This window comes from Pteropus alecto, unplaced genomic scaffold (genome assembly GCF_000325575.1).
Source record: "Pteropus alecto unplaced genomic scaffold, ASM32557v1 scaffold24, whole genome shotgun sequence".
Classification (NCBI taxonomy): Eukaryota; Metazoa; Chordata; class Mammalia; order Chiroptera; family Pteropodidae; genus Pteropus; species Pteropus alecto.
The window spans coordinates 27048949-27066200 of NW_006439192.1; positions in this window are offsets into that span (position 1 = coordinate 27048949).

The following is a 17252-nucleotide window of genomic DNA, read 5'->3' on the forward strand; positions in this document are numbered from 1 at the left end:
GGAAACCCATGGACTCCAATACCAGACAGGCTTGCCTTCCACATGCCCAGCAATCTCCCAGCTGTCCCTACAGTGTCTCCTCTCGCCCCTTCAAAGGTTATTTTAAAGTTCCATTCTCTCCTTAAGTTCTTTCTCCATTTTCTTCCCACCGGCTCTTAATAGATGAACTGGCTTCTAAATAAAAAAGTGGTGCCATCAAGAACTGCCCAGACAATGGACTAGTGGTTACCAGAGGGGAGAGGGGAAGGGGGTAGAAGAAAAGTAGATGGGGTAAAAGGAGTCAAATAAGTGGTGACAGAAAGAAATCTAACTATGGGTGGGGAACACACAATGCAATATATGCCTTACTGCTAAATTGTACACCTGAAACTTGCTGGATTTCACTAACCAATGTCACCAAAAAAATTTTTAATTAAAAAAATAGTTTTTTAAATACAGGCTTCCAAAACTAATTCATTTAAAGGAAGAAGAGGAAGAGAAAGAGGAAGAAGGAAGAGGAAGAGGGAGGAGGAAGAAGAGGAGGAAGAGGAGGAAGAAGAGGAGGAAGATGAAGAAAGAAGAAGAAGGAGAAGAAGGAGAAGGAGGAGGAGGAGGAGGAGAAGAAGAAGAAGAACAAGAACAAGAACAAGAAGAACAAGAACAAGAAGAACAAGAACAAGAAGAACAAGAGCAAGAAGAACAAGAGCAAGAAGAACAAGAAGAACAAGAAGAAAGATAAAAATGTATGAATAATAAAATGGCAATAACTACATGTATATCAACAATTACTTTTAATGTAAATAGATTGCATGCTCTAATCAAGACATAGTGTGGCTGAATGGATAAGAAAGCAAGACCCTTACATATGAAGCCTACAAGAGATTCACTTCAGGTCAAAAGACACACACAGACTGAAAGTAAAGTGTTGGAAAAAGGTATTTCATTAAAAAAAAAAAAAGCCGGGGTAACAATACTTATACCAGACAAAACAGACTTTAAAACAAAGGCTATAACAAGAGACAGAGAAGGACCCAGCAATCCTACTTCTGTGTATTTACCCAAAGTAACTCAAAACACTACTTTGAAGGGACATGTGAATCCATATGTTCATTGTAGCATTATTTACAATAGCTAAGATATACAGACAACGTAGGTGTCCATTGATGGATGAATGAAAAAATAAGAAGTTGTACATATATACAATCAAATATTACTCAGCCATAAAAATAATGAAATTTTGCCATCTTCAACAACATGGTTGAACCTAGAGGATATTGTGCTGAGTGGAGTAAATTAGACAGAGAAAGACAAATGGCATATGATTTCACTTACATGTAGAATCTAAAGGACAAAATATACAAACAAAACAGAAACAAATTTGTAGATACGAGAACATACTGATCATTGCCAGATGGGCGAGAATGGGGGGAGGGTAGATAAAAAAGGAGAAGAGATTAAGAAGTACAAATTAGTAGTTACAAAATAGTCATGGAGATGTAAAGTATAGCATAAGGAATAAATCAGTAATATGTAATATGTATGAATAGTGTCAGATGGGTATTAGATTTACTAGGATGATCACTTTGCAAGTTATATAAATGTCTGATCACTATGTTGCACACCTGAAACTAATATAATATGGTATGCCAACTGTAATTGAAAAAAAAATTGAAAAAGCCAATTAGATCTTCAAGAAAACACAATTCCACTTATAATAGCATCAGAAAGAACAAAATACCTAGGAATAAATTTAACTAAGAAGGTTCAAGAGCTGTACCACGTAAATTGCAAAACATTGCTGAAAGAAATTAAAGACGGTCTAATTCAAAAGAAAGATTTCCTGTGTTTATGGACTGGAAGACATAATATTTTAAGATGACAAAACTTCCTAGTAATTTACAGGTTCATTACACATTCATTAAAATCCCAAATGCCTTTTTGTGCAGAAATAAAAAGAAAAACCAATTCTGTAATTTATATAATATTGCAAGAGACCCAGAATAGCCAAAACAAGCTTTAAAAGAATAAAGTTAGAATTCTCACATTTTCTGTTTTCGAAACCTATTAGAAACCTGCAGTAATCAAAACTGTGATTCTAGCATAAGAGTAAACATGCGCATTAGTAAAATAGCATTCAAAATAATTTCAGTAATTTCTTAGATATGATACCAAAAGCATAAGCAACAACAACAAAAAGATACTTTAGACTTCATTGAAATTTAAAAGACAATCCACAGAATGGGAGAAAATATTCACTAATCATATATTTGATAAAAGCCTATTATTCAGAAAATTTATAAACTCTTACAATTTAACAAGAAAGAGACAAACACCCCATTTAAAAAGTAAGCAAAGAATTTTACTAGACATTTCTCCAAAACAATTATTTAAATAGTCAGTAAGTTCATAAAAAGATGTTTATCATCATTAGTCATTAGGGAATTGTAAATTAAACTACAGTATAATACCATTTCATACCTTCCAGAATAGCTATAATAAAAATGATTTAAAAGAAAACAAAATTGTAAGTGTTGGTAAGGATGTGGAACAATCAGAATCCTCATATATTGCTGGTGAGAATTTAAAAAGGTGCAACCACTTTGAATAACAGTTTGTAGTTCCACAAAAGTAATCTAAATAAGCATAGAATGATCATATGACCCAGCAATTCCACTCCTAAGTAAATAGCCAAATACATTGAACATTGAACAGAGATGTTCAAATAAAAACATTTACATGAAGGTTCATAGTCACACTATTTATAATATCTAAAAGTTGTAAACAATTCAAACATCTTTCAACTGATGAATGTATAAGTAAAATATAGGAGATTATATATATATATAACATATATATACACATATATATGTTATTATATATATGTATGTGTATGTGTGTGTGTGTGTATATATACACACACATACTTTGTGTATACACACACACACACACACACACGTTGGAATATCTTTCAGCCCTAAAAATAAATGAAGTATTAATAGATATATGGTACAACATGGATGAACCTTGAGAGCATTATGCTAAATGAAAGAAGCCAAACACATATTGCTTATCCTAGAATAGTCAAATCCATAGACAGAAAGTGGTCTCTGTGGAAATTATGATATTTAGTGGTTGCCAGATTAGTGGTTGCCAGAAGCTGGGGCATAGAAGGCAATGAGCTATTATTGGTTAATCGGTATGTGGTTTCCTTTTGGTGTGATAAAATTATACTAGAAATAGTGTCAATGAATGAATAACATTGTGAAAGTACTACTGAACTGTACAACTTAAAATAGTTGAAATTGTGAATTTTATGTTATATGAATCTTAGCTCAATAAAGATAAGAAAAATTAGGAAAGGCATATAAAAATGAGATAAATTAAATCATAAACTAATAGGACAAAAAACATTCAAATATTTTGTGAATTATAAAATATGTAAATTGACTAAATGTGTCCATTTGAATTGGATTGGAAAAGAAATTCACATATATGCTGTTTATAGGAGACTAATGAATGAATTCATTTAGGAAATGATATGTTCTAAAGTACAAGGTGTAGATGTAAGAAATGTCTAAACCTTTTGGTTAGAAATTTTATGAGTTTATTCGAACCAAACTGATGACAATTGTCAAGAACAAAGTCTCAATAAATTGAGAAAATACTCCAGAAAATAGTAGTTTTGCTGTTTATTTTATACATTAGAATCAAAGGAGGAGACATAAAGAGCATTACATTAAAGCCATTGGTGGTAAATTAACAGAGTGGGAGAAAGCAAAGTGGGGAAATCTCTGGGATCGGATAAAATGTAAAACAGAGAGACACATATTTCTTTTATATTGGTGGGTACAGGATAGTTAATAACGTTTACAGGGAATGTTACAGAGATGGTATTCAGGGAACAAGGTAATAATGAGGGTTTCTCTGGTCTCATGCTCTGGTGCATGGAGGTGGCTTGAGGGGTCTAGAAAAGGAGATTACTCTGACATTTCAAAGATATATTATCTTAGATGCAAAAAGACAATGGACAGGCTCATCTAAGGTAAACATTGACCTTTTTCAGAAAAGCTACAGGCCTAGACATGACTACCAGACATGACCAGCTTTTAGTTAGGAATTTTTATGTTCAGACAATCTTATATGGTTACTTTTGGTCTCTGAGTTTGAAGGCCCACCATGCATGCTTTCCCTGAGCTTGCCAGGTTTAGTATGTGGCCCCTTTTTCATCTGCAAAGGATACATAAAATATTTAATTGAAAGTAAAATGATAGAAACAGATAAGTTAAGAAAATACCAAACCAACAAAAACTAGTTTGTCAATGTAACTATCAGACAAAATAAATTATAAGGCAAAAGTAAACCTGGAGGTAGAGAGGGTCATTTATAATGACAAAATATTCCATTCAGCAAGAAGAATAAAATAATTAGGTGTACACCTAATTATACTTAAAATATGTAAAGAAAAAATTGACGATCTAAAGAAAAACTGATATCTATTTTAGTGAGACATTTCAACATACATCTCTTAAATCTGGACAACAAACGAAGCTAAAGGTAATATAAAGAATCCACCATTTAGCAATTACAAAGCACATTCTTTATGAACATACATGGAAATTTTCAGAAATTTATCTTTTCTAATTGATTGAACACTAGCAAGCTAGCAAATTTAAAAATTAGGTATAGGCAAGTTCTCTCTTTTATACTACCTCCCTTGCAATTATTTTCCAGTGTCTTTTCCAATCTCCAGAATTCAATTATCACAAAATCATGCCTTTAAATCAGAATCTCTTTACTGTCAATTTAGTTCAGAGTTATAATGGCTTTAATTACAGGGTATTTAGCAAGATCAAAACTTATCAGCCATCACAGCATTTTCATCTTAAACACTGTAATAGATATCTTCATAATATCGAAAAGGCCAGAGTACTATTGATCACTTAAACCCCTATTTTGTTCAGGAAGTTAGCATTTCCCTTTAAGTAAGTAGCAGGTCAAAGCAAATGGAATTTCTACAATATTTTTCAAATTACCATAAAGTATCTTATCTTAAAACCAGGGCAAGGATAATTACAATACTAATATATTAACATATTAATTATTATCACTTGCTGTCTGACATTTTTGCAAATAATAGTAAAAATTAATATTTTTAGTACTCACTAAGTCTCTGACAATATTTTAAGTGCCTCATATGCATTATTTTATTTAATCCTGCAAAATCTTATAAGTATATATTGTTTGTTTCATTTTTACAGAAGAGAAAATGAAAGCTCAGAAAGTTTGAATTTGCCCAAGGTTGCAAAGCTAATAAGTGGCATCACGGGGATTTAAACTAAGATCTCTGAGTCCATAGTTCAAGCTGTTAACCCCTGTCATATATTTCCTCTTCACATATTTTATTTATTCTTCATTGTTTTCTTACTAACCTCATTTTACAGGGAAGGTGGTTGAGGCCCAGGAAGGGCAAATAAATTTCTCAAGATCACAGAATTAGTCAGTGTTAGAATAGTCATTGGAAATCCAGGCTGGCTCCCAAGCCTGTGCATGGCATCCCTCTGCATGGCTGTTTGGAAGAGATCCTCAGTGAAAATGCCTGTACTCACACTAAAAAGAAAAGCATAATTTCTGACAAAATCTTTGGCCATGTTTTCCTCTACCACTACAATAGAAGACTTTTTCTCAGCTACGATTTCAACCAACAGTTGGTTAATTCAGAAAAACTTTTGAAAAAAGAACCAGAAATATGAGGCAGAAGTACCTTACATATCCTCTTTAACTTATGTCATTATAAAATTACACTTATTTGACATTCTTTTGATATAGGATCAAGGCCTTTTCTCTGAATATGGATATGTTAATTGAAACTCTTTTCCTTATTATCTTTCTTGCATAAACCACACCCTTAATGCATCACTAAAAACTTCAAGATTAAAGGGAAAATGGAATTTAAAGACATTTATGAAGCAATTAAGTGCAAAATCTCATGAAGTTTTGACAAATGTTTCCAAAACATTTATATATATATATATTTATATCCCTAAGTATATATAAATATAGTGATATTACTAAATGTATATATTTATAATATGTAATAAATTACATATATGTAAATGATTTGTCCTTATGAAGTTTTTTCAAGAATTTTGCTTAACTTTTACAGAAAAAACACTATATTTCCTTTTGCACACATATTTATTGATTTTGGTTTATAAACTATAAAATAAAATTATATTAAGTAATTAGGATAACAGCTGCAGCAGGTTTTATTAGGAAGGAACAAATAAATTTGTTCCTGGTAAACATACATCTCAGCCGATGAAAGTACAGGTGCTGGCATTCTGTGTTCTCTGGGCATTAGTCAGGATGTTCTACAATGAGATCAGGTTAATCCTATGTGGAAATTCAGTAGAGGTTGGTTACAAGGGTGTGTACTATCATTTTCCTAAGGGAGATATGATTATTTCTTCTGCTATGAATTTTGCTCTAATTTCCTTGAGTTAAACCATCATAATTTCTGTAATGTGTGATGCTTAAAGGCAACCTTTTCATTAAAAGCATTTATAAGTTTCAAATATTAAAAACAATAATCTAAGAGAAACAACTGTGACAATAGCCCAGACCAATTTTCCCCACTCCACGTTGTCGCACTTATGCAGCCTTAACCATCTCTAACTAGTAGTTTCAACTGTGAACCTGCTTTAAGAAATATTGAAGACTGGACACCATTTCCAGAGTTTGATCTCATCGATTTGGAGTGCAGCCTGGGCATTAGAATTTTCAAAAGCCCTTAAGTGACTCTGATGTGCCCTCAAGGTTCAGAACCAATAATGTAGAAACTCTAAGGCCCTGAGGTTGCCACCTAAGTCCAAATCAAGGATCATAGAGCACCACCCATTTCACCTCACTGAGCCCAGGACTCTTCTATTTTAATAACCCCTTGAGAATTTCATTGAGATTTATATTTGTTCAGGAATTATCTGTTTCGAGTTGTATGTGAAGGCATAGGTGACATAGGGCATTTTTAATTCACTCTTATAGGATATTTGGGAAGCATTTGTAGATTTATGCTAGGACTCATCTACATTTGAAACAAAGACTCTGAAGTCTGCTATGTAGCAAATTCTCACACAAGTTTTACCTTAGGTTGGCTCATGTAATACACATAAAACCATTGAAATTCTATAGCTGGAGTAAAGCCCTGCATATTACCAACTTACGAAAGAGATTTATCTGCTGCCTTTTGAAGGCCCAGCCCAAACTGTTTTCTAGTGCACTAGAAAACAGGTGCTCTAGAACAGTTGTTCTAAAGGCTGCCTTGGATCCTCTCTGTGTCTTTGTCACTGAAGAGCTATTGACCTTGGGGGAATATTGTCACCTTTCTGAAGTTGGATTAGGCAATTACTAATGACTTTTTGACCTTAAATCCTATATTGTCTTATGTCTTAGTTGCACATTAGTGTTTTTTAATGGGATACGAAGCACATCATTAACTTGTTTTGAAGACACCCTTTTCTCTGCTTTTAGGGAGTGTCTGGTCCAGGCCCATGTAAACAGCATACATTGGTGGTACCATGGGAAAGGGTATACCAGTGCATAGTGCACTCTTCTAGGATGAGCCCAAGACTTTTTTCTGCTTCCTCTCTCTCCCTTTATTTTTACTTCTCTCTTCACAAACCACTGATTGTGCCATCTTATCTCTAGAGATTTATGAGTATCTAGAGATTCATGAGTATCTAGAGATTCATGAGTATAAGTAAAAAAGCCATTCCAGGCACTTAGTGCTCTTGTTCCCTTTCCTCCAGCACTGGTGGCAGTGCTTTTCATCAGATTGGCATAGTATGATTTGAGGCTCACTTTTGACACTTGGATAAAAATAAAGTAGGTCTCCTTTGCTTTAGAGGTTCTTATCTTTTGACCCCTTTGCCCTAACCTATCAGTAGGAGAGAAGAATCCTCTTAAGCCTGGTCACATTGACTCTGTGTTGGGAACTGGGGAATAACTCTATCTTCTAAAAATTGAGCATTAACCTACCTTACTTGACCTATTGGTCATTTCCAGTCTGTATCTTTTCCAGCATCTTGCAAGAAGAATGACTGGTTCAGGAGTGATTTCTAATAATATTCCCTTGTCTCTTACCTAAAATAACCTCTAAATACACTCTTTTTACATTAAATTTATTGGAGTGACATGGGTTAATAAAATTATATAGATTTTAAGTGAATGATTCAATAATATGTCATATGTATATTGCATTGTGTGCTCACCACCTTAATACACTCTTAATCACACTATCATGAAGAAACACCATCTTCTGTTTGCTAGGCTAATGATGACCAAATGGGCATTGGCTACTTGCGAAGGTACCAAATTAAATTTATTGGAGCGACATGGGTTAATAAAATTATATAGGTTTCAAGTGAATGATTCAATAATATGTCATATGTATATTGCATTGTGTGCTCACCACCTTAATACACTCTTAATCACACTATCATGAAGAAACACTATCTTCTCTTTGCTAGGCTAATGATGACCAAATGGGCATTGGCTACTTGCGAAGGTACCACATCTGTTTTTTTTTTTTTTCTTACTACTATATCTTTACTGCCTTGTGGATAATAATTGCTCAATAAATATTTGCTGATTGAATTAATAAATGCATAACTGAACAATAAAATTTCTAATTACTCTGTTACCAAGTTGGCTAATGATCAGGTGAGGCTGTGAGAGCAGCCTTGCTGCTTCTAGATAAGTTTTTCATCTCTTCCTCATATATTCACAGCTACCAGCATTGACCCACTATTGCCTCATAAATACTCTGATTCTATAGCCCAAAGAATCAATAAGATATGTATTTATATTTAATCCTAAATAGTTTTTAAAAATTTTAATAACCTTTATTTAATAATTACGTGGACATCTAGAAGAAGCAATATTTAAATCATTTCTACATATACATCATGCATACATACATATGCAATTTGAAATAACTGTCCTATATTCTATATACAGGTGGTTATTTTTATAAACCAATGACACCTCAGCTATATCTCAGTTGCATATTGAAATAATTGAGTGAGAGAATCTTAAATTAATATATTTCAGTTTATTTTTTAGTGTAGTTTGCAAATTTAGAATTGGGGCAAAGTTAAAATGTGCAATAGCATATGCCTGCTGGCATATCCTTCTTATACTAAATCCTCATTTCCCCATTTCTGAATCCTCTCCCCAGTAATTTCTCCTTTTACTCATTGACCAGGGGCTTCATATTCTCTCCTTCTTGACTCTTGCCATTATAATTCTTATTCAGGAAATTATCTAATAAGCTTGGTCATACGAGTTGCAAATAGATTTATTTTTAAGTTTAATGTGATACTCTCAGAAGAACTCTCATTTCAGCAAGCAACAAGAAGACTTTAACTAAAGAAATAAAACTTTAATTGTGGAATTTCCTGAATCAGTAAACTTGGGTAAAGTATGTTGAAATCAAAGTTAAGGTAGAGACTGCACTCATTTTATAGAATAATTAACAACATATGCTTTAAAAACAAGGGTCTTAGATTTGAGCATGAACTCATAGATTCTAGCTCTTTAAGAAAATTACACAAGCTTTCTAAGCCTTTGTTTTCTTACCTGTAAACTCGAAATAGGTCAGTGAGAGGATTAAAAGAGACAATGGAGGTAAAGTATTTAGTGTTGTTCCTAGGCACGCAGAAAATGTTCAATAAATATTAGTATGTGTGCTCACATACATGCATATGTACACACACACATACACGAATAATCGAAAGTCAAGTCTAGCTTCTCAAGCTTCAACATTTCAAGAAATTAAAAATAAACCTGAGGAAGTCTTAGTCTGAAAATTTAGGCAAGACAAAGAAATAAAATACAAATTGGAAAAAAAGAAGTAAAATTGCCTCTGTAGATCACAATATCTTATATATAGAAAACCCTAAAGAATCCACCACAAAACTGTTGGAACTAATAAAAAAAATTAGTAAAGTTGCATGATGCAAAAATTAACATACGAATATCAGTTTCTATACATTAACAACAACTATCTGAAAAATAAATTAAGAAAACAATCTCATTTACAATAGAATCAAAAAAATTACTTAAAATAAATGTAACCTAAGATATGCAAGATCCGTACACTAAAAACTGTAAAACATGGATTAAAGAAGTTAAAAAAGACATAAATAAATGGAAAGATATCCCTGTATTCATGGATTGGAAGAATTAATATTGTTAAAATGTCTATATTACTTAAGTGAGCTACAGATTCAATACAATCCCTATGAAAATTTCAATGGCATTTTTCACAAAAACAAACAAATTTATGTAGAAACACAAAATATTCTATATAGCCAAAGCAATCTTGAGCAAGAAAAACAAAGCTGGAAGTATCACAATTCTGATTTCAAACCATATTACAAAGCTATAGTATTCAAAAAAGTATGGTACTTGCATGAAAACAGACACATAGACCAGTGGAACAGAGAGCTCAGAAATAAACTCACACATATATGGGCTATTAATGTTCAAGAAGAGTGCTAAGAATACACAATGGGGAAAGGATAGTCTCTTCAATAGTTTTGGGAAAACTGGATATACATATTCAAGAGAATGAAATTGGACCCTTTTCCTACACTACATACAAAAGCCAACTCAAAATAGATTAAAATCCATACATCTCTTAGAAAAAAGAAAACAGGGAGAAAGCTTTTTAACACTGGCCTTGGCAATGACTTTTGGAGACAACACCAAAAGCACAGGCAATAAAAGCAAAAATAAACAGGTAGGATTTCATCAAGCTTAAAAACTTCTAAATAGCAAAGGAACAACAAAGTGTAAAGGCAACCTACGGAATGGGAGAATATATTTGTAAACCATATATCTGATAAGGGATTAATATCCAAAACATATAAGGAACTCCTATAGCTCAATAGCAAAAAAAACAAAAACAAAAACAAAAACAAAAATCAAATAACTCAATTAAAAAATGGGCATAGGACCTGATACACATTTTTCCAAAGACATATAAATGGCCAACAGATATATGAAAATGTGCTCAGTGTTACCGATCATAAGGGAAATTCAAATCAAAACCACAATGAGATATTATCTATACCTGTTAGGATAGCTAATACTAAAAAAAGAAAAAAAAAAAAGAAAGAAAAAAGGAAAGAAAAGAAAAAAGGAAGCTAACAAGTGTTGGCAAGGATGTGGAGAAAAGGAAAACCTGGTAAACTGTTGGTGGGAATATACATTGGTACCGTCATTATGAAAAACAGTATTGAAGATTCTAAAAATATTAAAAATAGAACTACCATATAATCCAGCAATCCCACTTCTGGGTATTTATTGATATTAAAGAGATACCTGCACTTTCCTGTTTATTGTAGCATGTTTTACAATAGCTAAGATATAAGAACAACGTAAATGTTCATCAACACATAAATGGATAAAATAAATGTATGGTATATATACACAGAATGGAATATTATTCAATCTTTAAAAAGGAGAAAATTCTGCTATTTCCAACAACATGGATGAATATGGAGGATATTATGTTAAATGAAATAAGCCAGGCACAGAAAGACAAATACTGGATGATCTTACATGTTGAATATAAAATAGTAAAACTCATAGAAGCAGAGAGCAGAATGGTGATTAATAGAGTTGGGGGGTAGGGGAAATGTGGAGGTGATGATTGATGGCTACGTATTTTCAGTTATATAAGATTAAAAATTCTGGAGATCTGCTATTCAGCATAGTTCCTATAGCTAATTATAGTGTTAAAATTTGCTAAGAGAATAGATCTTATGTTGAGTGTTCTTTCAATATAGACAAAATAATAATAATAAAGATAATAATAAAGTGGGTGGGAGAAAAATTTGGGAGGTAATAGATATGTTTTCAGCCTTAATGGTGGTGATAGTTTCATGGATGTATACTTAATCCCAAAGTCTTTGAATTTTGTACATTAAATATGTATAGCTTTTTACATGTCAATCATACCTCGACACAATGATTTTAAAACAAACAAACAAACAAACAAACAAACTCAAGGGACTTCCTGGGCTGGTGCAGTATGTAGAGACAGGATGAGAAGAAGAAGGCAGTAAAAAATGGATGGTGTTACCATAGAATTACTAAATGGGAGGAGTGAAGGAGTTAAAGTAAGGAAGTCTCAAGTAGGAAGTGGTCAGAAAGAAAAAAAAGACAAATGAACCTAAGCTTATTCAATTTCAACTTTAACCTCTGATTCAGCAGTTTGTCATTTTAGGTGTTTAGATTGTAAAAGCACCACAAACACTACCATCAAAAACAGGAAGTTGTATTGTAAATTAAATGTCTCCACTGAGTGGGTAACATTTCTAAGCTGCTTATTTGTAATTGACAGATACTAAAACCAGACATGCAGGAGTAGATTCTGTTTTCTCCCAGTGACTTTTGTTGGATATTAAGGGCATGCATCATCTTGAGTTTTATTTACCAATCCTAAATAAGGAAAGAGAGTTTCTGGAAGCATGAATACAAGTTGAAAAAGCAAGCCTGTTCCACAATTGTATTATATTGATTTCGTGCTAAAACAGATCAGAATAATTTTAATGAAATATTTGTGTTTAGTTACCACTAAAAAAGATTTGAAAAGGAGATATAAGATGTAAAGCTGTATTCCTTAAATCAAATATTATTTGCAGTTTGGAGAGGTCTGGTTGCAGAGAAAAATCTTGAATATTTAGAATTCCTTGTGCACTTCTCTTGCAGAACAATCTCAAAGGAAAGATTTAATCCAAATAAATGTCCCAGGGAAATTCTAGGAGTAATACAGATTACATACAGCCTTCTCTATCTCTAAGAAATGTAACAACTGAAAGTTCGAACAACCCAGGGACCAGCAAGATCTCCTATAACCAAAAAAATTTTTCAATTTTCTTTTATACTCTATGCACTAAAACAAGAAAGTAGACCAATATATTCAAGGACATTTATCCACAAGTGTTGAAATTAAAAACCAAATGAAACAAAAACAAGGATTTTCTAGTTTAGCTTATGTCTATCTCAACATTTAGTTGATGAATATACCATCCCTGAGTATTATTTGAATGTTTCATTCTTACAAGAGATGAAGGAAGGACAGAAGCATTATACGTGGCTACACCCAGAAATCTTCCAAGAGAGCACACCAATTTACAATTACCTGGTTTTATTTTTCGACATGGTTATTTTCAGTGAATGTTATCATCAACTGTAGAATTCCATCTTCTTGCCAACCACATCCTCTCCTTACTCTAACCCTCAAGGGAACTCTATTTTCAGTAGGGTGTAGCTACATAGTATGCACAGGATAGAAACAAAGGGAAGGAGGACACAAGTCACCTCCTACTAGAAACAAATATGATGGGTTACAGTACTCTTATTTGGGAGTGGGGAGATGCATGAAGATTTCTCTTTCCTTTCCTGCGCTTGGTATAGAAAGAGCAGGAGCTGCTTCAGGTTGGAGATGCTCCTTGCTGTAAATAACTGAGTAGGGCCAGGATGGAAGATGGAACAATGAGGAGCTGGCAACTCAGGCTTGACTTAAGTGATTGAGATAGAAGAGGATCTTGAGGTTGGCACAGAAATCAGCCCAGTTTACTGGATTATGAAAACATATAGTTATTTAGAAAAAAGAAGCACTAATCAAAAATCAAGAGGTTGCATTTGTCTGCAATATCCCTGGTTTCACTTGGACAACAAACCTTGATTTCCATGCCAGCTACCATCCCTGTCTTGTCTCTACCACCCTTATTTCTGTTTACAAATGTCAAACTCTTATAAGTATGTTGTGGCCAAAATACATTTTTAGTTTATCCAAGAACATAATCCCACATACCTAATATTAACTTCTGAATTCCAAAGATCTTTCTCATACCCGGGCTTTTGGAACAATTCATTTGTCAGTTGGAGTTAAAATGAACTGACTACTTTACAAGTACAAATTGTAACTTTTTTGTTTGTTTGTATTTACTAAACCTTTTTGAAACTTTTCCTTTGATATTGAAGCAAATTATCTCTTGGAAACAGGTTTATAAAGGGTTGGATCTGCATGATTCATTCTGCTTCACCTGATTACTATTTGTCTGACTCAGATCTATCTTTGGAGATATATGACAGCATCTACCTATCATTAAGGTGGAGCGGTGTGTTTTTGTATTGTTAAGTAGTTATTGTTTTTGCTCAGTGCATGCTTCCTTTTCAACCCAGTCTTATGTAATTTATCTCTATAGGCAGGTGCTAACATACCTCAACGTATTATGACTATTTGTGAATAAACATACCAGGCCAAGACAGGTTAATTGCCTTGCCCAAGTTACCTATGAGGCTAGCATCTTTATTTTGGCCTTACTACTAATTTGAACACTTTTCACCTAGAAGGGACTTAAAGACATTTCCTAAAATTCCCTCTGTCAGATTCTCTCAAGCCAAGTTCGAAACGTTAGTGACCTGTCCGAGGTTACACAGCTAATTGGTAGCAGGATTTGAACTAGAACTGGGGTCTCCAGACATTTAGTCCATAGTTATATCCACAGTATCACGTGGTCATTCAACTCACATGATTCAGAAGGTAGCTCTTTTACTTAATAAACAGAGAAGGGTTAACACTTAATGGGATATTAAAAAGGGATCTAACTAATAATGCTGATACCCAATTACGGGCACATGACCACCCTCTAAGAAGCAGTTTCTAATTATAATCAGATATTATAAGAACTCCATTTAAAAAGCTATAGAAAACTATTTAAAAATCTAAACAGCTTATAAAACTAGCAAGTTTTGATAGAAAGGAGAAAATAACTGTTTCCCAGAGAATGAGGAGATGGCTGGTTAGTAGGAATAAGTAATTATTTTTAAAGGTGGCTTCATCAGTCATACACTAGATGAGCCCTGTATCCCCTTCCAAATGCAATTAAAGACATGACAACATGCACTTTATACTTGATTGTATTCTAAAAGTTAGATAGTTCATTTTCAAATAAAAACTGTATTATGAATGGTAGTAAAGTTTTCAGCTGTGGCAGACCTGTTTGTCATCAAACAGGCAGCTTTTCTCCACTTTTCCTTTCTCAACTTTATTTCTTCTGTGATGGTTGGGACCCATTGCAACTATAGAGGCTGAAATTTCCAAATTAACCATTTTCTAACCTGCCCTGCAGTTAGGGCCTGACTTTGGACTCAGTCCTGGCTTGTGAGAGGATGAGGCCATTCTGGAAAAGCTTTCCACCCTAATGAAAAGAAATTGGAAGAGAAACCTGCACTTCATGCCTTTGGATGTAGTTGTGCAAGAATATATTTCCTGGGCAGAAGCAGTCATCTCGCAACCACGAAGACCCAAGACAGCATGCTGAGGGTGGTAAAAAAAAAAGGAAAATAGAGAGACTTGGGTCCTTGATGATATTGTCAACAACCGAATTAGCCCAGAACCCTACCTGGTGGGTTTCTTGTCCTATAACATGCTAGAGAGCCCGCTCTCTTGTAAAGAACCAATTGTATACATCTCTTCCTAATTCTGCATTAACTGCTTTGGTAGCATGAAATCAATCATGTTGGGAGTATTTACACCATGGACATTACAAATGCTACAAATCAGGGATTTTTAATTCTCTGGAGAGTTAGCATTTAACAGCACACTACTGGATATAATAAATTATTTAGATTTAAGACACTTCTAATTGGGTACTTGCAATTAAGAGCCTGTTAATTGATACACTAGCTTGGACTTTAAAGCCTTATCTTTACTGTATTTAACTATAAATTAGATTTCCAGGCAGAAAAAGGAAGTGCTGGGCTTGCTTCCTTTCATGACCACATCAAAATTACAACTTAACTACAGAACAACCATCACTGAAAATCACTGAAGTCTAGTTGAACAGAAGTTCTACAAATAAGAACACAGAGAAAAAGCCACCTAGAGATTGATAAAAGGAGCAGAGACACAGAATGAGCTCGCTCCACACCAATATGTGGCAATTAAAATTGGGAGGGATATCTAGGCTGCGGAGGTTCCCATGGTGGAGCAAGGGGTCCCAGCTCCACATCAGGCTCCCCAGTCCAGGGTTCCAGTGCCAGGAAGAAAAGTCTCCATAACTTCCAGCTGTGAAAACCAGTGGAGATTGTGGCTGAGTGAGATGGAGGGCAGCTGAAGTTTCAGGCAATCCTTTTAAAGGGCTCAAGCATGAACTTATTGATGAATTTACTCACTCTGAGTTCCAGCACTGGGACAACATCTCGAAAGGAGCTAGGGACACAGGGGGAGTAATTGAATTGCCTGGGTTCAGGCCAAGGGCTGAAGGAGCAGCTTTCTCCCAGACAGAAGTGCTGGTAGAATCCATTGTTCCTTCCCTCTCCAGGTGTGCAGACTTAGGCAGCCACTATATCTGAATCTCCATCTACCTGGCTAACACTGGTCTCCCTGCCCTGAGGATTCCCTGAGACTCTGCCTCAGCCAAATTGCAGGCCCACCCAAGCTACTTCTAGTGGCTTTTCATACAAATAACCTGTCTTGGCTCATATTGCAAACTTTCTTAAAATCACTCAAAGGTTCACAAAACCTAAACAAGCAGCATCTGGCCTCCACATGCCCTTGCTGAGAAGCCCTAAGGTTGGCACTAGTGGCAGTGGGCCTCCAGTTTACAGCTTAGCCTCTCTAGGTACCTCCAAGCCAAGCACAGGTGGTGGCCATCTGCGCATTGCTTGGTGGCTCATGCCAGGTGGTCCTGGGCAGGATACTGTGGCTAAACTTGGCCTGTGGAGGGGGTCCTTGCCAGCTCTGAACTAGCTGGAGTACCACTGGGGCTGCATTTGAGGATGACACAACCCAGAGGGCAAACTGGGCAGGCACAGAGCCCTGCTAAAGCAAATGTTACTCTGAAGTGTCAGCCCTTGCACAACAGCTCCTTCCCTGTAATCACCGGCTAGTCCTCATAACCCATCAACCCAAGGGTCAGTCACTCCCACTGATGTACAAACAGCAATCAAGTCTCAAGTATAACAGGAGGGCACACACAACCCATACGAGAGACACACCTGGTGTATCCAGCTCAGGTGACCAAGGAGACTGCACTACTGGGCCCCACAGGACACCTACTACATAAGGTCACTTTACTAAAACTGGGAGACATAGAGCCATACCAAATTCATAGAAACAAACACAGGGAGACAGCCAAAATAAGGAGACAAAAAAAAATCTCAAATGAAAAACAAGCAAACAGAAAAACAGAACA